The sequence below is a fragment of the Armigeres subalbatus genome, chromosome 1, assembly GCF_024139115.2.
Source record: "Armigeres subalbatus isolate Guangzhou_Male chromosome 1, GZ_Asu_2, whole genome shotgun sequence".
In the NCBI taxonomy this organism is placed as follows: domain Eukaryota; kingdom Metazoa; phylum Arthropoda; class Insecta; order Diptera; family Culicidae; genus Armigeres; species Armigeres subalbatus.
This window is the reverse complement of record NC_085139.1, coordinates 76,483,727-76,510,431: the sequence shown is the minus strand read 5'-3', so window position 1 is coordinate 76,510,431 and position 26,705 is coordinate 76,483,727. Positions and strand designations below refer to the sequence as shown.

Genomic DNA, 26,705 nt, shown 5'->3' with positions numbered 1-26,705 from the left:
TCGGTAGCGACCAACTTGACTGAATTCACAACAACATGTATAGAGGCTCTTGACACCGGGAGACAAGTGGATGCAGTATATTTAGATCTCAAGGCTGCTTTCGACCGTGTTGATCATAGTATTCTACTCAGCAAACTGGCGAGGTTAGGCGTTTCCACTGCGTGCGTTGATTGGTTTCGAACTTACCTGACGGATAGAACATTACGTGTGAAAGTCGGATCATCTTTCTCGGATCCTTTCATCGCTCCATCTGGCGTACCACAAGGTAAAGTAATCTTGGACCACTATTGTTTTCGATATTCGTCAACGATGTGACACTGGTGCTACCACCTGGAGTGAGGCTTTTGTATGCTGATGACGCCAAGATCTACATTGTTGTTAATTGTCTTGATGACTGCATTCAGCTGCAAATGCTTCTAATCCGTTTTGAGGGGTGGTGCGTGCGGAACTGCTTGTCACTCAGTATCCATAAATGTCAGATAATAACGTTCAGCAGAAAACGAAATCCTATTATCTATAACTACATGTTGTCTGGGACAGTTCTTGAGCGAGTGCAGCGTATCAGGGATTTAGGAGTTATACTTGACGACGCACTAACTTTTCGTTTCCATTACGATGAAGTGATTTCCAAGGCAAATCGACAACTTGGCTTTATGATGAAAATTGCCAATGGGTTTCGTGACCCCTATTGCCTACGCTCACTCTACTGTGCCCTTGTACGATCAACTCTAGAGTTTGCTGTTATTGTCTGGAGCCCTTATCAAACCACCTGGATTTCAAGAATCGAATCTGTGCAGAAAAAATTCGTGCGCTTTGCTTTGCGCAATCTTCCTTGGCGTGATGGACAACATTTTACTCCATATGAAAACCGCTGCCGGCTGCTTGGGCTGGATACTTTAGATGTTCGACGCCGTGTGGCACAGGCCATATTCGTAGCTAAAATTCTCAATGGTGCTGTAGACTCTCCAACATTGCTAAACAAAATCAATTTTTATGCTCCTACGCGCACACTAAGGAGGAGAGACTTCATTCAGCTCGATGCTAGAAACAGTCGTTATGGTCAGCATGACCCAGTTCGATATATGTCGTCCAATTTCAACGCAGTGTTCCATCTATTTGATTTCAACCTTTCGCCAGCTGCTCTACAACGACTTTTCGCAGAACACTTTCGTGGTACCAATTGACACATATACTGTAGATTGCTAAGTCTTTTTTTTATTATATTGATGCATTTATTGTGTATTCTGATTGATGTATTATTTGTATATTTTTATCCATGTTTGTATAATAATTAGGTTTTTGGAACATTTTTACCCTTATAGTCATTGAGACATTAGATGTCAGATGACGATTATCATAAATAAATAAATAAATAAATAACGATAACGTTGAATTAACGCTCACTTTATCGCCAACGAAGCATCATCGTACAACCGTTATCGTCATCGTAGTGGACGTTAAATTAACGATGATAATTTATCTATTAACAACCCTGCATGAACACCTCACCAGGAAAAGAACATCTGAGGTCCACCGTCTGACCGAGATTAAAACATTGCAAGATCACTTTGGTGAGCACAAAGAAAAGTTTAGGGTCTGTTGCTTTTCCTCTGACCAAGATGCAATTAGGGCGCTCGTATCAAATAAGGTTATCAAATTTTATCGTACTGTATATAGAATAGTTAGAATATCAAATTTAGTTTTAAGTCTTTTTTTCATTAAACAAATCCTTGCTCAGGCTACTATGTAGGATTAACTTCCCCGGTGCGAAAACTTTAATTATATAAAGAAATTAATAATTCTTAAGATCAAGGGCCATGTGGTCAACAACTTATAATGTAAAATTATTGTTAAAAACAAATACTAGAAAATAAATACAAATTAATCGTTAAAAAATCGAAGTTTCGTGTGAAAAATCGAAAAAAAAATGCTCATGAAAATATCTAAAAAAAATGCCTGGAGAACATCCGGTGAAGTTCAGAACAAGTTTCTTACGAATTTGATTAGAATTTCCTTTCCTTGATTAGAATGTTGAACATTTTGAACTTTCTTTGAAAATGTTATAATTTACCTTGACAACTTGAGAAAAATCCCGTGGAGTTTTAGTAGAATTACTTCTTCAGTCTCATTTTCAGTGAAAATTCAAGTAAGAAAGTGCTGCGTGCAGAGAAGTATTTTCGTGGAAATTCAGAAAAAAATCGCGTTAAAATGAAAAATAATTTTCCTTAGAAAGTCAAAGAAGTACTATTGTGGTTTTGCTTGTGTGAATATAAAAGAATCCCAATAAAGCATTTCCTGATTAAAATAAAAAAATTACCCGTGAAAATTATAAACCATATCCCGTGAAAATTTGTGTAGCATGCTCTAGTCTGATTATGAAGCTGCAGAAAAAGAAATAGACATCATCCACAAAGTACGTCCCGCTTCTAAGTGGGAGCGAGGGGGGTTAGTGTTCCGAGCAGTGTGGCGATCTATATAAAATTTTAAAGGTTTAATACAAAAAGTGTAACGGAGCAAAACCAATTATAAAAAAACCTTAGCATGTACAAAAGACTGCCCGAAAAAGTGTCTAATAAAAAAATGTAAGTTTCTCCAGAGACTAGCCCACAGGCAAGCTTGCGGCTATTACCGCTCGCGGAGAATTGGATACACGGTTCGAGGCCACGGTTGCGCCCCACGCTTGGCAAGCCGTTCTGCACCTAGTCAGCCCACCTCGCTCGCTGCGTTCTACGCCTTCTAGTACCTGCCGGGTTGGTCGAAAACACCACCTTTGCAGGGGTTGCTGTCTGGCATTCTTGCAACATGTCCTGCCCATCGTACCCTTCCCTGGGTTCGCCGTGTAGAGTTGATCATGCTCGTGGTTCATACTTTCCCGCCACACACCTTTCTGCACACCGCCAAAAAAGAAGACCACCTCTATCGTAACACTGTTTCTCAGACGAGCCCTGTCGCACTCGGTTTTGCTCACTAGCATATACTTAGTCTTCGATGCATTCACCTCGGTCCAACTTTTGCTGCTTCACATTTCAGGTGGTATTCTGCAAGGTGTTTTTGTACATATTTAGCAAGGTAGATTGAGTTTACCACCTTAATATTATTGTGAAACTAAACAGAACACTCTGGCGGTGGGGTGATTTGTTCTAAAATCTCTTTCTTTCATCAATATCTCCTTGCACCTTATTCTGTGTGATCATTTTTACACCATCTGATAAGCTATTATTACCAGATACCTTTTATTGCATTATGCACCTTTCGCACCTCGCACCACGCCACCACTTTGGACTATTATGCACCTTTGTCATTCCGTGCCCCCCCTTCATATGATCGCTGTGCACGCTAGTGATGACGGATAGTTTTGGGCGCAGTTTAACCATCACCAGATAGTGGTCAGAGTCGATGTTAGCGCCACGATATGTCCTGACGTCGATAATGTCGGAGAAGTGCCGTCCATCAATCAGAACGTGGTCGATTTGTGATTCTGTCTGCAGTGGTGATCTCCAGGTGTACCGATACGGGAGGCTGTGTTGGAAGTAGGTGCTGCGAATGGCCATATTCTTGGAGGCGGCGAAATCAATTAGTCGTAGGCCGTTTTCATTCGTCAGCCGGTGAGCGCTGAACTTTCCAATAGTCGGTCTAAACTCCTCCTCTTGGCCAACCTGAGCGTTCAAATCTCCTATGATGATTTTGACGTCGTGGCTTGGGCAGCTGTCGTACTCACGTTCCAGCTGCGCGTAGAATGCGTCCTTATCATCATCAGTGCTTCCGGAGTGTGGGCTATGGACGTTGATTATGCTGAAGTTGAAGAACCGGCCTTTGATCCTCAACTTGCACATTCTTTCATTGATCGGCCACCACCCGATCACGCGCCTTTGCATATCGCCCATCACTATGAAAGCTGTTCCCAGCTCGTGTGTGTTGCCGCAGCTCTGATAGATGGTATGATTACCTCTAAACGTTCGCACCATTGATCCCTTCCAACAAACCTCCTGCAGCGCTACGATGCCGAATCCACGGCCCTTGAGCACATCGGCGAGTATGCGTGTGCTCCCGATGAAGTTGAGAGATTTGCAGTTCCACGAACCGAGTTTCCAATCGCTAGTCCCTTTTCGTCGCAGTGGTCTTCGCCGATGGTTCCGGTCCGTACTCTCTTGTTGATTATTCGTTGCTTAAGTTTTTTAAAGGCTGGCTTGCAGGGCCTGGCACCAAACCCCCTAAATTTTCGGAGGGCCATTCCTCCTTATTCCCAGTGGACCATGGTGCACAGTTTCACTTAAGAGTCCCTCGCTGGCACTCGGACGATGATCAGCCACCCCTAACATGGAGAACAGACGCTGTTGTGAGCCGATCCTGACATGGAGAACAGACGCTCAATAAGATTTGCACCTCCGGAGAGGAGCAAACCCCCCCTTCCCTGTCAGCATACGACCATAGCTCCCACCGGGGTTGGTTACCCGATCTTCCCTAAGGTTGCTCGTATCCCGGCCAGCACCGCGGGGAGGTAGGGATAGGAGTTGCTGGGTAAGAGGCTAAGGACCGCGAGATGGGGTCTATTTTATTCCTTCAGGTACGCGAAGTACCAATGGTACGCTTTACCCAGCATTTGCCGTGCCGGTTGGTTGGGGAGTTGAAGCTGTTAGAAGTAGCTGGATATCAATGATTTTATCGAGCTAGTTCTGGAGCTCAGCGTTCCAACGGATTTCCTTAGAATTTCCTTGAGATTCTTTCCACATTTCTCGGGAAATTCCTTCGAACTTCCTTCGAATTTCCTCGGGAAATTGCTTCGAATTTCCTCGGAAAATTCCTTCGAATTTCCTCGGGAAATTCCTTCGATTTTCTTCGGGAAATTCCTTCGAATTTGCTCGGAAAATTCCTTTGAATTTGCTAAATTACAGCCGATCGATTGACTCTACTACCACTATACATAGTTTAATTCGCACCTTGAGAAGCGATTGCTATGATTTTTTCCCACTGATTTTGCTTTATTTATTGTTAATACCAGTTTGAATACTGTATTTAACTTTTTTTGCTTTATTTTTTGTTATTACCAGTTTGAATGCTGTATTCAACTTCTGAACTACATTTTCTGGGTGATGATTTGTTTTCTATTTTTGTTGAATAATTTCAAAGCGTACTCTTCATTTTAATGGCCAAAAAGCGTACTGTCAAGTATATGAACAGGACATTTATTTATTCATTTATTTTATTGATTTCTATTTATTTTATTGATTTCTGCTGAGGTGGAAGTATTTTGGTGCTATACGGATTTCGGTCCCCCTAGCTAGTTCGAACAAAAAAAAAATAGAAAAAAACTTCAAAATCGAATGGCTTTGTTACTTAGATCAGCGGTTCTCAACCTTTTTCTTGAGAGGTACCCCTTTGAACTTCTGCGTATATTGAGGTACCTCCTATTTTTTTCTGCGAAATAAGCGTTATTTTGTTATTCCGTGAATATCTAATTGAAAGAAGGCTTCCGAGCCTCTTGAAAGGAGGCTTCCGAGCCTCTTGAAAGGAGGCTTCCGAGCCTCTTGAAAGGAGGCTTCCGAGCCTCTTGAAAGGAGGCTTCAGAGCCTCTTGAAAGGAGGCTTCAGAGCCTCTTGAAAGGAGGCTTCCGAGCCTCTTGAAAGGAGGCTTCGCGCCTCTTGAAAGGAAGCCTGAGCCTCTTGAAAGGAGGCATCCGAGCCTCTTGAAAGGAGGCTTCTGAGCCTCTTGAAAGGAGGCTTCTGAGCCTCTTGAAAGGAGGCTTCCGCGCCTCTTGAAAGGAGGCTTCTGAGCCTCTTGAAAGGAGGCTTCTGAGCCTCTTGAAAGGAGGCTTCCGAGCCTCTTGAAAGGAGGCTTCTGAGACTCTTGAAAGGAGGCTTCTGAGCCTCTTGAAAGGAGGCTTCTGAGCCTCTTGAAAGGAGGCTTCTGAGCCTCTTGAAAGGAGGCTTCCTGAGCCTCTTGAAAGGAGGCTTGAGCCTCTTGAAAGGAGGCTTCTGAGCCTCTTGAAAGGAGGCTTCTGAGCCTCTTGAAAGGAGGCTTGAGCCTCTTGAAAGGAGGCTTTCGAGGCCTCTTGAAAGGAGGCTTTGAGCCTCTTGAAAGGAGGCTTCCTGAGCCTCTTGAAAGGAGGCTTCTGAGCCTCTTGAAAGGAGGCCTGAGCTCTTGAAAGGAGGCTTCCGAGCCTCTTGAAAGGAGGCCTGAGCCTCTTGAAAGGAGGCTTCCGGAGCCTCTTGAAAGGAGGCTTCTGAGCCTCTTGAAAGGAGGCTTCGAGCCTCTTGAAAGGAGGCTCTGAGCTCTCTTGGAAGGAGGCTTCCGAGCTTCTTGAAAGAAGGCTTCCGAGTCTCTTGAAAGGAGGCTTTTGAAAGGAGATTTTCAGGCCTCTTGAAAGGAGGCTTCCGAGCCTCTTGAAAGGAGGCTTCCGAGCCTCTTGAAAGGAGGCTTCCGAGCCTCTTGAAAGGAGGCTTCCGAGCCTCTTGAAAGGAGGCTTCCGAGCCTCTTGAAAGGAGGCTTCCGAGCCTCTTGAAAGGAGGCTTCCGAGCCTCTTGAAAGGAGGCTTCCGAGCCTCTTGAAAGGAGGCTTCCGAGCCTCTTGAAAGGAGGCTTCCGAGCCTTTGAAAGGAGGCTTCCGAGCCTTTTGAAAGGAGGCTTCCAATCCTCTTGAAAGGAGGCTTCCGAGCCTCTTGAAAGGAGGCTTCCGAGCTTCTTGGAAGAAGGCTCAGAACACTTGATAGCAGGTTTTTGAGACACCTAGAAGGAGGCTTCCAGACTGCTTGCAACGACGCTTCAGAGCTTTTCGGTAAAGTCCTTCATGTCTCTCAAATAGAGGCTTCAAAACCTTTAAATCCTATTCAGTTCAGAAGCATATTTTTATCATATGATTAATCATTTTGTCTTAATCAGATAGATTACAATTAAGTTTTTTTTTAATTTCTTCTCTCGACGTTTTGTCCTTTCGTTCTTTTGTCCCACAGCCCTTCATACACTGCCCTGTGCTGATTTTGGTGGGCAGGGTTCTGAAGCTACAAGTTTTAGAATAAACAAGTATCGAAACTTTATCAATGAGTTGTTATTGGAATTGCAATACATCCGCCATTACGCATTTTTGTCCGAGGTACCGCTGGGGCCAGCGAAGGTACCCCCAGGGGTACATGTAACCCAGGTTGAGAATCGCTGACTTAGATCGAATGCTGCCAAAATCAAATGGTAAAATGAACGGCAAATTCTGGTGGATAAAGGTAAACAGGATTTCATCCTAAATAAAAAATAAGCTTGAGCTTGAGCTTGAGCTTGATTGACTGCTCGTAGTTGCTACTCCATTATGACCAGATCAGCTGTTCTTGCACAGGGAACCAACAGATGTTTGCTTGGGACTAGCACACATCTTCAATGTACAGGTACTGGTGATCTCATTTGTTAGGTCATACTGGCGCCTGCCACGTCAGAATGCAAGTCAATGTAGGGAAGGGGGAGGAAATGATGATGCAATCACTCGCCCACTGCAAGCCGAATATACCTCTGCACTTGCCACGAGTTCATGCGGAATTTGTTGGAATTTCTGGATTAGGTTGGAGAGGCAGAGGTCCGTCTTGGTTAACGAGCTGCCAATGTGATAGATAGGAGAAGGTAACTGATGGAATTTCTAATTGGATGTAGGAAACGAGCTCTATAGTTCATTTCCAATTCTAGCAGATTGCTGTTAGAATACTCAAGTTGAAGGTATAGGAATAAAAATGGAAACGGTATGAAAGTCCATTTCCAGTTCTAGCGATTGCTAGAACATGAGAAATATAGAGGAAGATACAAAGTAGGAGAATGGAACGGACCTGGGATTGAACCCACGACCTCCTGCGTATGAGGCAGAAGCAGTAGCCATATGACTACCAAGCCCGCTACGGATTTCATCCTAAATAAAAAATAACCAAAAATACTGAACTTGCTTCTACTTTCTTCACTCTATGTCTATATGTTTACTGTTCAACATAGCCGTTGTTATCGATAAGATAGCATTGGAACAGCTTAATTAAATGACACAGTTTGTCAAATTTTTATTGATTCTTTGATAAGCTTAGTTGGCTCCATAAGTGGTTCACTTTAATATCGCTTTAGCTGGCGTAATTGATTGCGTTTGAAGTATTCTGAAACTGATCACTGATAAGACTTCCTACGGTAGCATCAATAAGGCCCGGCCAGTCCTGCTATCATAATGACATGTCTATTTAGTTCGTTTTGGCTCGAAAAAAATGAAACGGCGCGAGTACACGAAAACGTGGATAGCAGCCTGCGAACCGGTTCTCCATAGGCCCCCATGATAAAGGCAAATGTTGTGATACAAACCTGTACAAGCGAATACGCAGCAACGACGAAAACGAAGATTACGACGACAACGGGCGGCAGTGCTCAAAACCGTGGAAAACGGGCGACGAAGCGTGTGAGTACACAACACGATCAGGATCTACAATGCCAACAACAACAACACAACACAACAGCACTGCATGGAGAGACAGAGACTCGAAACAAAAATGCTAATTTATGCCATCACGTTTTGAAGAGCCTCACGATGCTTTCGACTTTGTACAGTGAAGGTATTTACACTGTGCAGTGGCACCAAAACTGTAACGATAATCCAATTAATACATTCACACATGCGCGCTGACTGTATCTCGCACTTCTTGGCACGGCGGCCACCTCGATTCGGTCGTTTATGTCGTTTCTTGTGCGATCTCGTCACTTGCACAAAACCAGGGATGCCAGGCGATTGTTGCTTTAGATTTCTACCGGTTAGTGGCGCTAGCCTTGAAGTGTTTGGTATTTCAGTAAAATCAGGTTATAATTAAACAAGTTGTCCTATTGGAAACAACTCGCTGCAATAATGATGCGATCTCATATGCCAGTGATTTCTATGCTAAAATTCTGGAAATTCAAAAATAAGTAACAATACTTTTTACATTTCAATTGTTTTGGAATGCGATTTGATGAGACAGAAAAAATCAGTCAGAAACAGCAAGATGTTTGTTGTTATTTAAAACAAACTGAGATTTCAAACCAAAGCACAGATTCATTTCATGAGCGCTTGTCAAAAGTAAGTAGCTCACTCGTTTTACTTGGAATGGTAAACAAATAGGATTAAAATAAATTGTCACTTCTGGCATCCCGGTTTCCACGCCACCTCTTTTCTCTTCGTCAGCTTCAGCTGCTTTTCATCACAACACGGCACAGAAAGGGCCTTGAATTAGGAACACCAGAAGCGGCGCTCGTTTATCTGCATCACGCACCTTTTTCCACCTAGTAGAGATAGACAACCGATCTTCGACGTATTATCGCTTCACAACCATCTGCTCCGGATATCCACTTTGTATGCACAACATGTAATTTCTCTTTAAACTTGCAAACTTCTCCTCTTGAAACACAAGCCTCCTTGTTCGATCACTTCGCGAATTCAACACATGAGGTCATCACTGCTCGTAATGCTACCAGAAAACGCCAGACTCGCTACGAAGTTCACCGGACTTGTGACTCACTGAAATACCGATGGGCTCAGTCTAGCAAACTATGCACATTCTTCGCAAATTAAGTAGTTAACAAAAAAAACGTGCCACAGGTACGACTGGTACGTAATGATGATGATGATGACCTTGCTTGAAGCACAAACCATTCGCCCAATATCCTTGCGAGGTACCTGTTCGACGCTGAGACCTCGCAAAAAACACCAGGTTACCTGACTTGGGCGACAATTAATCCACACGATGAGAGAAAGGCTCCTCTATTTTAACGAACGGTTATCAAAATACGACAATTCGACACGGTTGTTTCATAAGGGCCAATGTCGCAAACGTAAACAATGCCTTTTCCTGCAAATTCCTCGACAACTAGGACCACTCCCAGCTAACAACCACTTGGAACTGGTGGCGCTCCGCGCCTTCTATCGAACGGAAGTGGAAAATACCGCCAGAAGTCTCTAATCTCCCAGAAATCAGCAGAAGAAGTCAATGTTTACGTTTGCGACTTTCGCCCTTTTGAAACAACAATGTCGAATTATGACGCGACGGAACGAACCACTTGGAAACGCAACGCGACGAATACTACTAACCTGTCCGACTTGGAAACCTGCCAAAACCTATGACGACGACGATGACTGCTGGGTGGAGGCACACTATCGCACACAAGACACCTCAATACGAAGACGACAACAGAACAAGCAGACGAGGACGACGGGCCGCTTCGATCGTGACAACCTCCATTCCACCACACGGACGACGGTCGGACGAACGCGCGGCAGTTAAAAGGGGAGGTTGTTTGTGTTGTGTTATGGTCTTGCACGGAAGAGCAACAGAGTCCAGAGCGGTGCACTTATACAAGCGCCCGGGAACACCTCAACCAGAACATGCATGGAAGCCAGCAGTCAGCAGCGATCGGAGTGTGTGTGACGAGGTAACCAAGTAACGGTAGTGGTTGGATTCTACAACACCACTGGCTGACTGGACGAATGATGATGGTCGATGATGATGAAGACGGGCGGGCGGCAACTGTTGTTTTTGCTGTTGTCCATGGATACGCGGCGAGCGTCGACAACTTGAATGACGATGGTGATGAGTCGCGAAACAACAGGGGGTGGAAAAAATGCATGGGTAAATAACTATGAATGCTATAGAGTTGAAGCAAAATGCGTTACTGATTAAATTTGTCCTCACGTCAAGTGTGAATAACATTTAAAATAATTATAATGTATAACGTTTTTGACCTGATTTTGTTGACATTCTAACACAATGTTTACAAACGAGAACATCAGTTCAATCAAAGTTAATTGCCTATTTCCGGGGATTAAACCACCCGACTTGGACGTTAATTTACAATGTTATGGAAACTCATATGTGAATATGTACGTTATGTGGAAGATATTGATTTGAAAAATGTATTGGAGGTAACCACTTTCCCTTCGATGGGACTCGAACCCATGACCCTACAGTCATGGGTTCGAGTCCCATCGAAGGGAAAGTGGTTACCTCCAATACATTTTTCAAATCAATATCTTCCACATAACGTACATATTCACATATGAGTTTCCATAACAAACGAGTACATATTTTGCGCACGGTAATGTTGCCTTGAATTCCTTTGCGTTATCATTTTGTTTGTTGAGCAAACAAATGGAAGGGAATTCTCCGAAATCCGGAAGGGAATAATCTCAAATTCCGGAAGGAAATTCTCCCAAATTCCGGAAAGGTATTCTTTCAAATTTAACCTTTCCCGTCAACAAATTTTATTTGCTCAATCGATTTTTTATATTATTTAAGGTCAATTTTCCCAAAGAACCCATATTTTTTGCAGCACTTTTTCGGATTTTATTTTCGATTTTTAAAATAGGGAGCGGAACCATTTGGGCCCTATTCCCGTCCGCAATGTAAGTAACTCGACCAACGTTCCAACAAAATGGCTTGATTTTTTGTACATCATCATCGACAGAAACTAACCATTTCTCGGGTACTTATTCAAAAGGACGTATGTGATTTTGTAAACAAAGATTCAAACGTCGATTTATTCCCTCCCCTCGGATATGTGATCTTGCCGCGATGGGTGGGCTTACGCCATTAGCACTGATATGGCAAACAAAGACATATCCTGTCGTGATGGTATCACATGTGGACTATTTTTGTTCAATGCCGCGTCACAATTTGGCATTGACGCACTGATTTTACAGATGGGCATGTGATCCAACGGACATCATCGTGTCTTGGAGCCTGGAATAGTGATGCAGTAAGGTGGGCTTCTTTCCTCAGTAATAATGAAATGAGATCTCCTCCTTTTTTGCAATACTTTTCTAGTGTGTTCCCTGAAGATGATGGGTCGTAGCTACGCTTAAATCTAGCTAGATAGGTATATATAGAGAAATTGTAATCAACTTTATCGACATTAATAGGAAATTGACATTAATAGGATTCACTGAGTAGAAGTTTTTTCAAAACTAGGAGCGTGGCGCTTATTTTATTTTGTTATGTTCAAATTAAAGAGCCATAATATAAAATACCACACTTGACAACAATGGTATACAAACAATCTAATAATGGCTTCATTCTCGATAAATTTTATTAACAGATAGGGAATAGGCGTGATGAAGCTTTATTTTGCCACCGAAAAGTGAATCCTATAGCTGACCACGACTTAGATAATGATAGTTATTTTACTTGTAAGGATTTGAGACGATTAGATACGGTAGGGCAAATTTCATTATCTTCGCTCAACTTTAAAGCGATGCTCTTTCAAACTTTAAAACTAGGTTTTCATATATGCAGAAACGACCCTGGGAGATTAGTATTAGACAAATAAAATGAAGGAACGACGCAACATAATCTACAATGAGTATCGACTTAAACTGAATTACGTAGAAAACAAAAAACTAAGAAAGACAATGTGATAGGTGAATTAAACAAGATAAAACAAATGACATCTTACGAAATACTTGACTAAATTAGAAGTAAACTTACTGTTTGACTATTAAAACTTGTAATACCAGACATCACTGCAATTGCTAGAAGACATAAAGATAGGCACAATTCTCCAAACTACTTCTTTAACCGCATCAAAATGTGTGAGAGAATGTATGTATGTTTTTATAAGTGTGTGTGTATATATCATCATCTGAAGAGTGTTTAATCTGTGAATCACACTATGAAGAACTGAATGTTTAATACGCTCATCAAGCTAGTTATCATTACAATTAATTGCATATTATTCGGCAACTCGGCCGTACGAAAACCATTTTTTTGTTAAATATCTTGGCTGTGCATATGCACAGCATATGTTTCGAAATGGACAAATTGATATGAAATTTGCGAAAAAGAATCCACGTGTCTTGGGGGACTCGAACCCTCAACCTCCTTCTCTGTAGATAGGCGTGATAACCCCTACACAACAAGACCACTCGCGTTTGCGGAAAAGCCATCAGAATCCGAGTACCAACCTCCACCGTGGGTAGCTCTTTTTTGCAAATTGAATATCTTTCGGATGCTTGATTTGTCCAATCTCCACATTTGCTTTACTGTTGTATATCCACAGCCAAGCGAGTGCACATTGTTTATTAAACGAGAGGATCGCACTCCATGCCCCCCAGCAACGGACTGGGCGGGACGGTATAGAATGCGAATTCAATCGCACTCTGCTGTGCCAAAGGCTTGCTTGGCTAAAGCATTTGATGAGTTTGATTGCCTTTACGTAAACGGTCGCGTGTATTCAGACGACTAATGACGGTGAAAGACCGACACTTGATTACAATTAATTGCATATAATTCGGCAACTCGGCCGTACGAAAACCATTTTTTTGTTAAATATCTTGGCTGTGCATATGCACAGCATATGTTTCGAAATGGACAAATTGATATGAAATTTGCGAAAAAGAATCCACGTGTCTTGGAGGGACTCGAACCCTCAACCTCCTACTCTCTAGATAGGCGTGATAACCCCTACACAACAAGACCACTTAAAGGTCACGTTTGCGGAAAAGCCATCAGAATCCGAGTACCAACCTCCACCGTGGTTAGCTCTCTTTTTGCAAATTTAATATCTTTCGGATGTGATTTGTCCAATCTCCACATTTGCTTTACTGTTGTATATCCACAGCCAAGCGAGTGCACATTGTTTATTAAACGAGAGGATCGCACTCCATGCCCCCCAGCAACGGACTGGGCGGGACGGTATAGAATGCGAATTCAATCGCACTCTGCTGTGCCAAAGGCTTGCTTGGCTAAAGCATTTGATGAGTGTGATTGCCTTTACGTAAACGGTCGCGTGGACTCAGACGACTAATGACGGGGAGAGACCGACACGTGAGTACAATTGATTGCCTATTATTCGGCAACTCGGCCGTACGAAAACCATTTTTGTTAAATATCTTGGCTGTGCATATGCACAGCAACATATGTTTCGAAATGGACAAATTGATATGAAATTTGCGAAAAAGAATCCACGTGTCTTGGAGGACTCAAGACCCTCACCGTCATTAGTTGTCTGAGGCGTGATAACCCTACCGACCATGAAGTCGTTTACGTAAAGGCAATCAAATCATCAAATGCTTTAGCCAAGCAAGCCTTTACAGCAGAGTGCGGATTGAATTCGCATTCTATACTGTCCTGCCCAGTCCGTTGCTGGGGGCATGGAGTGCGATCCTCTCGTTTAATAAACAATGTGCACTCGCTTGGCTGTGGATATACAACAGTAAAGCAAATGTGGAGATTGGACAAATCACATCCGAAAGATATTCAATTTGCAAAAAGAGAGCTAACCACGGTGGAGGTTGGTACTGGATTCTGATGGCTTTTCCGCAAACGTGACCTTTAAGTGGTCTTGTTGTGTAGGGTTATCACGCCAATCTAGAGAGTAGGAGGTTGAGGGTTCGAGTCCCTCCAAGACACGTGGATTCTTTTTCGCAAATTTCATATCAATTTGTCCATTTCGAAACATATGCTGTGCATATGCACAGCCAAGATATTTAACAAAAAATGGTTTTCGTACGGCCGAGTTGCCGAATAATATGCAATTAATTGTAATCAAGTGTCGGTCTTTCACCGTCATTAGTCGTCTGAGTACACGCGACCGTTTACGTAAAGGCAATCAAACTCATCAAATGCTTTAGCCAAGCAAGCCTTTGGCACAGCAGAGTGCGATTGAATTCGCATTCTATACCGTCCCGCCCAGTCCGTTGCTGGGGGGCATGGAGTGATCCTCTCGTTAAATAAACAATGTGCACTCGCTTGACTGTGGATATACAACAGTAAAGCAGATGTGGAGATTGGACAAATCAAGCATCCGAAAGATATTTAATTTGCAAAAAGAGAGCTAACCACGGTGGAGGTTGGTGCTCGGATTCTGATGGCTTTTCCGCAAACGTGACCTTTAAGTGGTCTTGTTGTGTAGGGGTTATCACGCCTATCTAGAGAGTAGGAGGTTGAGGGTTCGAGTCCCTCCAAGACACGTGGATTCTTTTTCGCAAATTTCATATCAATTTGTCCATTTCGAAACATATGCTGTGCATATGCACAGCCAAGATATTTAACAAAAAAATAGTTATCATTAATTAATTGTGTTTTCAAATATTTGGATCTGCTTCAAGAACAATAGCATAAAATTTGATTTAGGAAATGAGTGGAAAATTATGCTGAAGTGTTTTGGGTCATGACTTAGAAGTGCAAAATATAAATAATGTAAAAATTGATGAATCGATGTTAGATGGTGTTGGCAGTCATGGGTGACATTAAGTGAATCAACTCATCAATAACAATATATGCAATATATGTTCAACAAAATAGAAAACAGGGACTTATATACTTATTAAGGAGTGACGTGAATTTGGAAATGTTGTACGGGATTTTGAACAAGGATGGTTCTGAAGATTTAGTTATTTGATTTTGACTGTTTGGTGATTTTTCGGTGACCCGTTTCTGGGGATGGTTTTCCTGCCTAAGAGAGTTATAATAGTGGAGAAGTTGTAAAAGTGAAGAAATAACGATACGGTGATAGTGACCGCAATATTGTTGGTGATCACGATGACTATGCCAAGATTTACGTAATGATAGTAGGTGAATAGGATGAATGATTTCATTGCTTATACTGAGTGAAGTGATTGAGGTGATTAGTAGTGTCAGAAAAACTTATATATTTTTTAAAGGTAGAAGAGAAGAAAAGAGTGATGTTGATGTTAGTGATAGTAGTTTGACAATACTAAGTGCTTATAATGATGCGGGGGTGAGCTGTTAAACAAATCCTTGTTTTCATCAACACGGCCCACAACAGTGACCACATGAGCAACATCGCTTAGGAACGTCTGTGTGGTGATGAAAAACGGGAGGCTCATAGAAGCCAATATGGGCGGGGTACAGTGTAGATTAATAGCAAGGGACAGCTGCCACTGTAAACACAAAAAAAAAAGAGATTCAAACGTCAATTTATCCAATCTGATAGCACACTCCCACGCAAACCATCACCACCCACAGACAGGTAGAGGAAGCCTTCGGCTACCTGTTGTTTGTGTTGGTTTGCGTGGGAGTGCTATCAGATTGGATAAATCGACGTTTGAATCTCTGTTCACAAAATGACATACGTCCTTTTGAATAAGTACCCGAGATTTACTAAAAAACAAGTAATTCGTTCGAAAGTCGCTCGAGTAATAAACGTTGCGGACGGGAACAGGGGTTGCTGCCCAAATGGTTTTCTACCCTAGTTAGAGACTTCGAAAAAAATTGGGTTCTTCGGGAAAGTTTACCTTAAATAGGTCAAAGAATCGACTGAGGCAATAAAGCGTGATACAATTTTTGACAGAAAAGGTCAATTTTCCCGAATTCTAGAAAGGAATTCTCTCTCACTCATGAAGGGTATTCGCTCGAATTCCGTAATGGAATTCTCCCGAACTCCGGAAGGGAATTCGCCCGGATTTCAGAATGGAATTCTCTCAAATCTCCCCCTCCCGAAGCACCCGAATTTCGAGAGGGAGATCTTTTTGAATTCCGGAAGGGAATTCTCTTGAAATCCTAAAAAGAATTCTCTAGAATTCCGAAAGGGAATTCTCCCAAAGTCCGGAAAGAATTTTCCCGAATTCCGGAAGGGAATTCTCCCGATTTTCGGAAGGAAATTCTCCCGAATTACGGAACGGAATTCTCACGCAATCCGAAAGAAAATTCTCCCGAATTCCGGAAAAAAATTCTCCCGAATTCCGAAAAGGAATTCTCCCGAATTCCGAAAAGGAATTCTTCCGAGCTTCCGAGGGGAATTCTCTCGAATTTCGGAAGGGAATTCTACCGAATCCCGGAAGGGAATTCTCCTGAATTCCGAAAGAAATTTCTCCCGAATTCCGAAAAGGAATTCTCCCGAATTTCGGAAACTAATTCTCCCGAACTCCGGAATCTGCTAAATTCTAAAAAGGAATTCTGCTCAATTCCGGAAGGGAATTCTACTGAATTCCGAAAAGCGATTCTCCCGAATTCCGGAAGGGAATTCTCCTGAATTCCGAAAGAAATTTCTCCCGAATTCCGAAAAAGAATTCTCCCGATTTTCGGAAACTAATTCTCCCGAACTCCGGAAGATAGTTCTCTCGAATTTCGGAAGGAAATTTTCCCGAATTTCGAAAGGAAATTCTCCAGAATGTCGGAAGAAAATTCTCTCGAATTTCGGAAGGGAAGTCTTCCGAATTCCGGAAGAGAATTCTCCCGAATTCCGGAAGAAAATTCTCCCGAATTCTGAAAGAGAATTCTCCCGAATTCCGGAAGAGATTTCTCCTGAATTCCAGCAAGGAATTCTCCCGAATTCTGAAAAGGAATTCTCCCGAATACCGGAAAGTAATTCTCCCGAAATCCGGAAGGAAATTCGGCAGAGTTTCGGAAGGAAATTCTCCCGAATTCCTGAAGAGAATTCTCCCGCATTCCGAAAGAAAATTCTCCCGAATTCCGAAAAGAAATTCACCCGAATTCCGAAAACTAATTCTCCCGAACTCCGGAAGGGTATTCTCTCGAATTTCGGAAGGGAATTCTCCCGAGTTCCGGAAGGGAATTCTCCTGAATACCGGAAGGGAATTCTGCTGAATTCCGGAAGGGAATTCTCCCGAATTCCGGAAGGGAATTTTCCCGTATTCCAGAAGGGAATACTCCCGAATTCCGGAAGGGAATTCTCCCGAATTCCGGAAGGGAATTCTCCCGAATTCCGGAAGGGAATTCTCCCGAATTCCGGAATGGAATTCTCCCAAATTTCGGAAGGGAATTCTGCTGAATTTCGGAAGGGAATTCTGCTAAATTCCGGAAGGCAATTCTCCCGAAATCCGGAAGGGAATTCTCCCGAAATCCGGAAGGCAATTCTTCAGAAATCCGGAAGGGAATTCTCCTGAATTCCGGAAGGTAATTCTCCCGAATTTCAGAAGGGATTTCTCCCGAATTCCGGAAGGAAATTCTCCCGAATTCCGGAAGGGAATTCTCCCGAATTCTGGAAGGGAATTATCCCGAATTCCGGAAGGGAATTCTCCCGAATTCCGGAAGGGAATTCTCCCGAATTCTGGAAGGGAATTATCCCGAATTCCGGAAGGGAATTCTCCCGAATTCTGGAAGGGAATTATCCCGAATTCCGGAAGGGAATTCTCCCGAATTCCGGAAGGGAATTCTCCCGAATTCCGGAAGGGAATTCTCCCGAATTCTGGAAGGGAATTATCCCGAATTCCGGAAGGGAATTATCCCGAATTCCGGAAGGGAATTCTCCCGAATTCCGGAAGGGAATTCTCCCGAATTCCGGAAGGGAATTCTCCAGAATTCCGGAAGAGAATTCTCCCGAATTCCGGAAGAGAATTCTCCCGAATTCCGGAAGGGAATTCTCCCGAATTCTGGAAGGGAATTATCCCGAATTCCGGAAGGGAATTCTCCCGAATTCCGGAAGGGAATTCTCCCGAATTCCGGAAGGGAATTCGCCCGAATTCCGGAGGAGAATTCTCCCGAAATCCGGAAGGGAATTCTCCCGAATTCCGGAAGGGAATTCTCCCGAATTCCGGAAGGGAATTCTCCCGAATTCCGGAAGGAAATTCTCCCGAATTCCGGAAGGGAGTTCTCCCGAATTCCGGAAGGGAATTCTCCCGAATTCCGGAAGGGAATTCTCCCGAATTCCGGAAGGGAATTCTCCCGAATTCCGGAAGGGAGTTCTCCCGAATTCCGGAAGGGAATTCTCCCGAATGCCGAAAGGAAATTCTCCCGAATTCCGGAAGGGAATTCTTCCGAATTTTGAAAGGGAATTCTCCCGAATTCCAGAAGGAAATTCTCCCGTATTCCGGAAGGAAATTCTCCCGAATTCCGGAAGGGAATTCTCCCGAATTCCGGAAGGGAATTCTCCCGAATTCCGGAAGGGAATTCTCCCGAATTCCAGAAGGGAATTCTCCCGAATTCCAGAAGGGAATTCTTTCGAATTCCGGAAGGGAATTCTTCCGAATTCCGGAAGAGAAGTCTTCCGAATTCCAGAGGGGAATTCTTCCGAATTCCGGAGGGGAATTCTTTCGAATTCCGGAAGGGAATTTTTCCGAATTCCGGAAAGCAATTCTTCCGAATTCCGGAAAGGGATTCTTCCGAATTCCGGAAAGGAATTCTTCCGAATTCCGGAAAGGAATTCTTCCGAATTCCGGAAAGGAATCCTTTCGAATTCCGGAAAGAAATTCTTCCGAATTCCGGAAAGGAATTCTTCCAAATTCCAGAAAGGAATTCTTCCGAATTCCGGAAAGGAATTCTTCCGAATTCTGGAAAGGAATTCTTCCGAATTCCGGAAAGGAATTCTTCTGAATTCCGGAAAGGAATTCTTCCGAATTCCGGAAAGGAATTCTTCCGAATTCCGGATAGGAATTCTTCCGACTTCCGGAAAGGAATTCTTCCGAATTCCGGAAAGGAATCCTTTCGAATTCCGGAAAGGAATTCTTCCGAATTCCGGAAAGGAATTCTTCCAAATTCCAGAAAGGAATTCTTCCGAATTCCGGAAAGGAATTCTTCCGAATTCTGGAAAGGAATTCTTCCGAATTCCGGAAAGGAATTCTTCCGAATTCCGGAAAGGAATTCTTCCGAATTCCGGAAAGGAATTCTTCCGACTTCCGGAAAGGAATTCTTCCGAATTCCGAAAGGGAATTCTCCTGAATTCCGAAAGGGAATTCTCCCGAATTCCGAAAGGGAACTCTCCCGAATTTCTGAGGAAATCTTCTGAATTCCGAGAGGGAATTCTTCCGAATTCTGAAAGGGAATTCTTCCGAATTCCGAAAGGGCATTCTTCCGAATTCCCAAAGGGAATACTTCCAAATTTCAAAAGGGAATTCTCCCGGATTCCGAAAGAGAACTCTTCCGAATTCAGGAAGGGAATTGTTCCGAATTCCAGAAGGAAATTCTTCCGAATTCCGGCAAAAAATTCTTCCGAATTCCGGTAGAAAATTCTTCCGAATTCCGGAAGGGAATTCTTCCGAATCCCGGAAAGGAATTCTCCCGAATTCCGGAAGGGAACTCTCCCGAATTCCGAAAGGGAATTCTTCCGAATTCTGAAAGGGAATTCTTCCGAATTCTGAAAGAGAATTCTTCTGAATTCGGAATTCCGAAAGGGAATTCTCCCGAATCCCGGAAGAGAATTGTTTCGAATTCCGGAAGGGAATTCTTCCGAATTTCGGAAGGGACTTTTTCCGAATTCCGAAATGGAATTCTTCAGAATTTCGGAAGGGAATTCTTCCGGATCTCGGAAGGGATGTCTTCCGAATTCCGAAAGGGAATTTCCCGAATTCCGGAAAGGAATTTCCCCGAATTCCGGAAGGGAATTCTCCCGAATTCCGGATGGGATTTCTCCCGAATTCCGGAGGGGAATTTTCCCGAATTCCGGAGGGGAATTCTCCCGAATTCCGGAGGGTAATTCTACCGAATTCCGGAGCGAAATTCTCCCGATTTCCGGAGGAGAATTCTCCAGAATTCGGGAGGGGAATTCTCCCGAATTCCGGAGGGGAATTCTCCCGGAAAGGAATTCTTCCGAATTCCGAAAGGGAATTCTTCCGAATTCCGAAAGGGAATTTTTCCGAAATCCGGTAGGGAATTCTCCTGGATTCCGAAAAGGAATTCCTCCGAAATCCGAAAAGGAAATCTTCCGAATTCCGGAAAGGAGTTCTTCCGAATTTCGAAAGGGAATTCTTTCGAATTCCGAAAGAGAATTCTTTCGAATTCCGAAAGGGAATTCTTTCGAATTCCGAAAGAAACTCTTCCGAATTCCGAAAGGAATTTCTTCCAAATTCCAAAATGGAATTCTTCCGAATTCCGATAGGGAAATCTTCCGAAATCCGAAAGGGAATTCTTCCGAATTCCGAAATGGAATTTTTCCGAATTCCGAAAGGGAATTCTTCCGAATTCCGGAAGGGAACTCACACGAATTCCGAAAAAGAATTCTCCCGAATTCCGGAATGGGATTCTCCCGAATTTTGGAAGGGAATTCTTCCGAATTCCGAAAGGGAATTCTCCTGAAATCCGGTAGGGAATTCTCCTGGATTCCGAAAAGGAATAAAGTTGGTTATTTTGTATGAAAATCCTCCTTTGCTGCTATTATTTTGAACACCGCTGTATAACAAGTCATAATCAAAACGAGTCTCATCTAACTTCGCAAACTCCAATCAGCTTGCTTTATCTAATATTGTTGGACAGAGTATGGCTTACCCTTACCATTTTTCAATCAGGTCAGATATTTACAACTTTTACTACTCAAATGGCGCTAGAAAACCACTTCCGCAAATCTCTAAACATAGCTTTTCTACCGGAAAAAGTTTCAAATTGTTCACTCAATTGCGTATCCAACCACAGGTGTCAATTCATAAATAATTTAATTATTATCGCCTGATGACATTGATTACAGCCAAGGCTCCTGAAACGCAGTCGACGGAGACGACCTCCTACTGTGTTTTCTTATAGTTGTCTTTTAATCAACCGTTTTCATTCACAACTCTAAAAATAGAACTTTTCATGATGCTAAAAATGCATGATAAGATCATAACAGATTCAAGATTCTATGCAATTAATGTAAATGGTACATAAAAACGTTTGTTTGAAATATGAATCATAAATGGAACAGATTATAGCGTTTGTGGAAATCGCGAAAAGCGGCCGTCATGTCACCGTCATCCGTGTGGTATGAAATCCGACTGTACATTATTTCAACAGCTGGTCACCACAGCAGCGATAGCAGTAGCAACATATAGGTAGCTGAATAAATATTTTGATTCTGCGGTTACAACTCTGCGACAAGTTTAAATAGCGAACCGAAAATTATCGATAATACTCTTTATTAGGGTGGCTCAAATTAGTATGGGAAAAACTTTGTTCAATTTTTTTGATGGGCCGCCGTCTTATTCGATTCTATTTGATGCCCTGATGCTCTGGACAAAATTTCAGCCAAATCGGTCAACGTTTGGGCGGTGCTAAACTCGTTGGAAGTTTATATGGAAAAATGTATGCAGAAACATCCAAAAACAGTAAATTGCAGCTGGACTACACAACTTACGATGAAGAACTATGATACTCATTCAGATCTTGGAGAATTTAATACAGAATGTTATGCAGACAACCGCGAGAAGATTCGAGTTTGCCCGGCTAAGTTATTAGCATTTCTCTGCAGTGGGGTTTGAGCAAATTTCGTTTCTTTTACCTTTGAAAAGAAATAAATTCACCCCTACAACACTCCAGTAAAATGCTAATATCTTTGCGTAATAAAGTCTAATCATCTCGCGGTTTTCAGCATAACTTTCTGTATTTTATTTTACAAGAACTGAATGAGTTCTTGATCGTAAATTGTGCTGTCCAACTGCAAATCACTGTTTTTGGATATTTCTGCATACATTTTTCCATATAAACTTCCAACGAGTTTAGCACTGCCCAAACGTTGCCCGATTTGGCTGAAATTTTGTCCAGAGCATCAGGGCATCAAATAGAACCGAATAAGAGGGCGGCCCATCAAAAAATTAAAAAAAGTGTTTTTTGAGCCACCCTACTCTTTATATTATTGATAGAAAAGATCGATCGTGTGAGTTTGATACCAAAATATTGTGACTCTTGCCGGCATTTTCGTCTTTTGGATCCTCTCAATGCGTCCATAAGAGATGATAGAGGATAAGTCCATGCGTATTTGGCAAGATATTCTTCTATTTAATTTGCAGTAAATATGTTGATTGAATTAAATATTTGATGAGAAGATGTATTATAAGACCAATACCGATACAATCCAATTTCGTGAACGCAATTCTTCGTCATTCCATTGGTTTCGTTATTTTCTTCATCAATAATCATCATCATCGTTATCATCATCATTGCCATCAACGATTGCATAGTTACACATGTACATAGTCACCCCCTTTTGTGTGGAGGTTCCACACAAGAGCAAAAACAGTCACGCTTCGTGTATTCTTGAATAGTTCCACAACTGGGAAGACGCAAAAACGATCTGCCGCAGAAGCGGTTAAAGAATTTTGCAAGTGTTCACATTCTCTCGCATGTCGGTCGGTTTGTTCTCGTGAGACGCTTTCGTTCGACGAGATGCCATTCTTCCTCACCGCCAATTGAGCCGAATTATGTTCCGGTAATTGGCGAGGGACGGCTGGCTGTGGGGACTCGACCCTCTATCGCAGAACAACCTGATGGCATCGGCGTTATCGTTGCACAACGAAATATTTCAGTCGGAAAGTTGGTCAAATTAATGGATAGGATCGTCTTTCCGCACATTTAGATTCTTGACAAGTTTCTACTAAGTAGAGACCAGCCAGCCTCGGTTGGAAGCCCGATTTATTCGCGACGTGATTCTCTGCAGAACTAAATTGTATATAGAAAATCAAGAACAAAAAAGGAATTGTCTGAGTAAACCTGTTACTAAATTCATTCCAGCAAAAATAAGATGCAGTGACAAACATCAATGATTACGACGAGTCTCGCTAACCGATAGACAGTGTGTCTAAGTCCTACGCCATATGTAGCTTCCCTTGACCTGCTCTCCGTTGCAGCGCGCAAGCACATCACAATGGATCATCAGAATTGCAGGGCTGTTACAAACTAGTCGAATTCCAATCCGCGAAATTCGCGACTGGCAAATTGAAATCCGCGACTGTAGAAACAAATCCGCGACAAACAAAAATATAGTTTATTACTTCAAAACACGCTTTATAAACGCGAAATTTCAATATTTTTGCTTCCAATCTATTCCAATCCAATATTCGTTGATAGAAAAGAAAATTAAAGAACATTCGCTAATTTTTGTAATACCCAAAACTGCATATAGTTAGCGCTTCAACCATATCACAAGCCACAGAAAATATATGTGCAGTGTTGAACTATGCCCGAAAGAAATTCAAGTTTTAATTTTTCCGGGAAACCCCCCATTCTAATCGATGATGTATAGATGTATTTAGTTATAAGATGGCAGTCTGTTGTCATAGGTAAATGCCAGTTAGATCAAGGGTTATATTTGAATTATACTTTTCAGTACGCTATATAGTTTTTTTTTCTAATCTCTACCATTGTTTTACAAGGGCATGGACGCATCAATAATTCGTCAGGCTATTTATTGATCAGTCATTGGATTTTGTACTTCCATCAATCCGCCTGTTAGGAAATAATAAGACCAATTTCTTCAAAAGCAAGCGACATAGCTCTGCAGAGGCCCGAACAAAGCTTGACGAATCTGATTTAAAAGCACTCAGGCGAAATGATGCCAGAGGCGGACAGGAACGGTTCTAAGACCTACGAATTTTTAAAAACTTGGATAATGTTCACGATTTGAAAAATTATGTCATTACCACTACGTATGAGATAATGGATGGGAATTGCTAAACTTATATAACACGGCAGACTCGACACGTTGTTCATTTGCCGGAATAGCATCAATCGAAGATAACATGCACTAGAGGTACCAAAAAACCGTAGGTGGGCTTAATGGTAGGTCGCGTACACGATGGTGTTTTGCAATTGAAGTAGATCTGAGGGTACTAAACTTCAGTGCGCCTTTTAGCAGTTGGCCCAGGATTAACTGAGTACGTAAGAGTTAGGGTCGATTTCTTCACTTCCGCTTAGATCTTAAACCAGGTTTAAGCGTATGGGTAAGCACCGCTTAAGAATTAAGCGGAGGTGAAGAAATCGGCCCTTAGTGAATCTATATCGGAGTGAAGCTTAGTAAGCGGAAATAGTTAGATTCTGCCCCCACATGTGCAAACTAGCTCGTAAGTGAGTAATCTCCCAATCGAAGGAGGGACTTGCCAGGATCTAGCGATTAGCCATCTATAGTGAGCATTACAACGCCGTATGTGCTATCCATCGTAGGAGTCTTCTGGAGTCTCAAGGCTCAAGTTCAGTCAGACAGTAAATGGAACAGGTAATAGAACAAAAACACATGGAACTGAAAAAAAAACTAGCCTATAAAAAGTTATTGGAATACATAATAAAACAAAGGGTGAATACTGAATGGTTTGAATGAGATGCATGCAATAGTGGGGGTTATTAAGCGTGGTTCAAAAGTTGACGCAACTGATGGTCGGGCAATGAAAAAAACCTATCTATCGTTCAACCGACGATATTCGGATTTCTGAATATCGCCCCAAACATTGACATGCGATCCGATCTTTTCTCGCGAAAGGAATCCTTCTGATTCCTTTCCAAAATAAATAATTCTTGGCATTTCAGTAATCTATAAATGCAATTCGACAGACTTTCTATGTGTCCACTTAAACCAACATCCATACGACTATTGAAAGGTTATTCGAATATCATGTGTTTGGATCTTTGACGGATTGCTTATTTTCCAAACGCCCAAATAATCGACATGTTAAATTCATCCTAAAATTAAATTGAGGAAATCGCGATTTTCGCGAGAGTGTAGTTATAAATCCGCGATTTTCGTGAGAGTGTAGTTATAAATCCGCGATTTTCGCGACAATGTTTGACGGAACCGCGATTTTCGCGACTGGAAGGGTAAATCCGCGACAAATCCGCGAAATTCGCGAAAAACACGAAAATCGCGAGATTCGCGACTGTTGTAACAGCCCTGGAATTGGATCTCGTCAAATTGCTTCTCGGGGACGTTCACGAATTACGTAACGCTTACGTGTCGTCCCGAAGCTTCCATTTTCGTGTAACGCAATTTTCGATCGACCTCTCTCTCGTTGCATCTTTCGATTATTGAATGGCGCAACTGAGGGGCGGCGGTCGACGACGGGAAAGTAGTTACCAAGTAAACGGTTTCTTCGTCTTCCAGGTTCTGCTTCTTGACATGCCCACCGTAATTGCTTGCAACTGAAGCACGGAAAGAACTTGTTTAGAGGATGACGACGACGACGTTCCTCTCTCGTTGCAATTTCCATTCCATGCGGAAGGGTGCCGCCGCAGGAGAAGTCCACACGAGAGTGCCGTAAAGTAATTAGATTCGCTCCAGCAGCGATGAGCAAGCGGATCGTCATCGTGCGCGAATCGCGAATCGTAGACAACACTCGCCGCCACTATGCGCTGAATGAAACTGGTTCTAGTGGATGAATCTGGTTGGGCTTGGAAAAACTGGCGAAGGTTAGGGTGTGTCTGAGGTGCAGTTCGTTTCGACGAATACATCGGGTGTTGTTCGTATGCGAGACAATGAACTAATAAGGAAGGGGGGTCTTCCGTAGCTCAGCGGCACGATTCGTGGTTAGAAAATTGAGACACTGACAGGGATACAATGTTTTTTTTTTCGGTATTTTTCATTTGATTTTTAACAGGTAGCTACCCGCGGGAAAAACTATTCCGCAAGAATATTCCAATGCATTTTACTGATGTTTTAACCTTTTGAGAATATAACATCTTTAACTTCTCGTCCTTAGGGGCCCTCCTTAGCCGTGGGGTAAGACGCGCGGCTACAAAGCAAGACCATGCTGAGGGTGACTGGGTTCGATTCCCGGTGCCGGTTTAGGCAATTTTCGGATTGGAAATTGTCTCGACTTCCCTAGGCATAAAAGTATCATCATGATATACGAATGCGAAAAATGGTAACTTGGCTTAGAAACCTCGCAGGTAATAGCTGTGGAAGTGCTTAATGAATACTAAGCTGCGAGGCGGCTCTGTCCCAGTGTGGGGATGTGATGCCAATAAGAAGAAGAACTTCTCGTCAAATATGAGCGAAACAACCTATCTAAAAGACCAGATTTAGACGTTTTAGCAACCTTGGCCCAACGGAAAAGCAACAAATTACAAATTTGCATACTTGGCTTGC

The 26,705-nt window shown here is 42.6% G+C and overlaps 1 protein-coding gene across 12 annotated transcripts in view; it reads right to left on the bottom strand.

Moving 5' to 3' along the window:
• Positions 1 to 26,705, bottom strand: part of LOC134227373 (afadin) — a 351,841-nt gene that overhangs the window by 312,981 nt on the left and 12,155 nt on the right. Inside the window, exons 1-2 of one of the 12 annotated variants that reach the window (XM_062708806.1) lie at positions 9,248 to 9,770; positions 8,310 to 8,585 (exon numbers count right to left, since the gene is read on the bottom strand). The exons of 8 other annotated variants lie outside the window; for them this stretch is intronic. The gene's annotated coding sequence lies outside the window, so the exon portion shown is untranslated. Of the gene's footprint in view, positions 1 to 8,309; positions 8,768 to 9,247; positions 9,771 to 26,705 lie in introns of those variants that run through there. 3 more of the 12 variants (XM_062708823.1, XM_062708832.1, XM_062708813.1) reach the window with 3 other exon arrangements.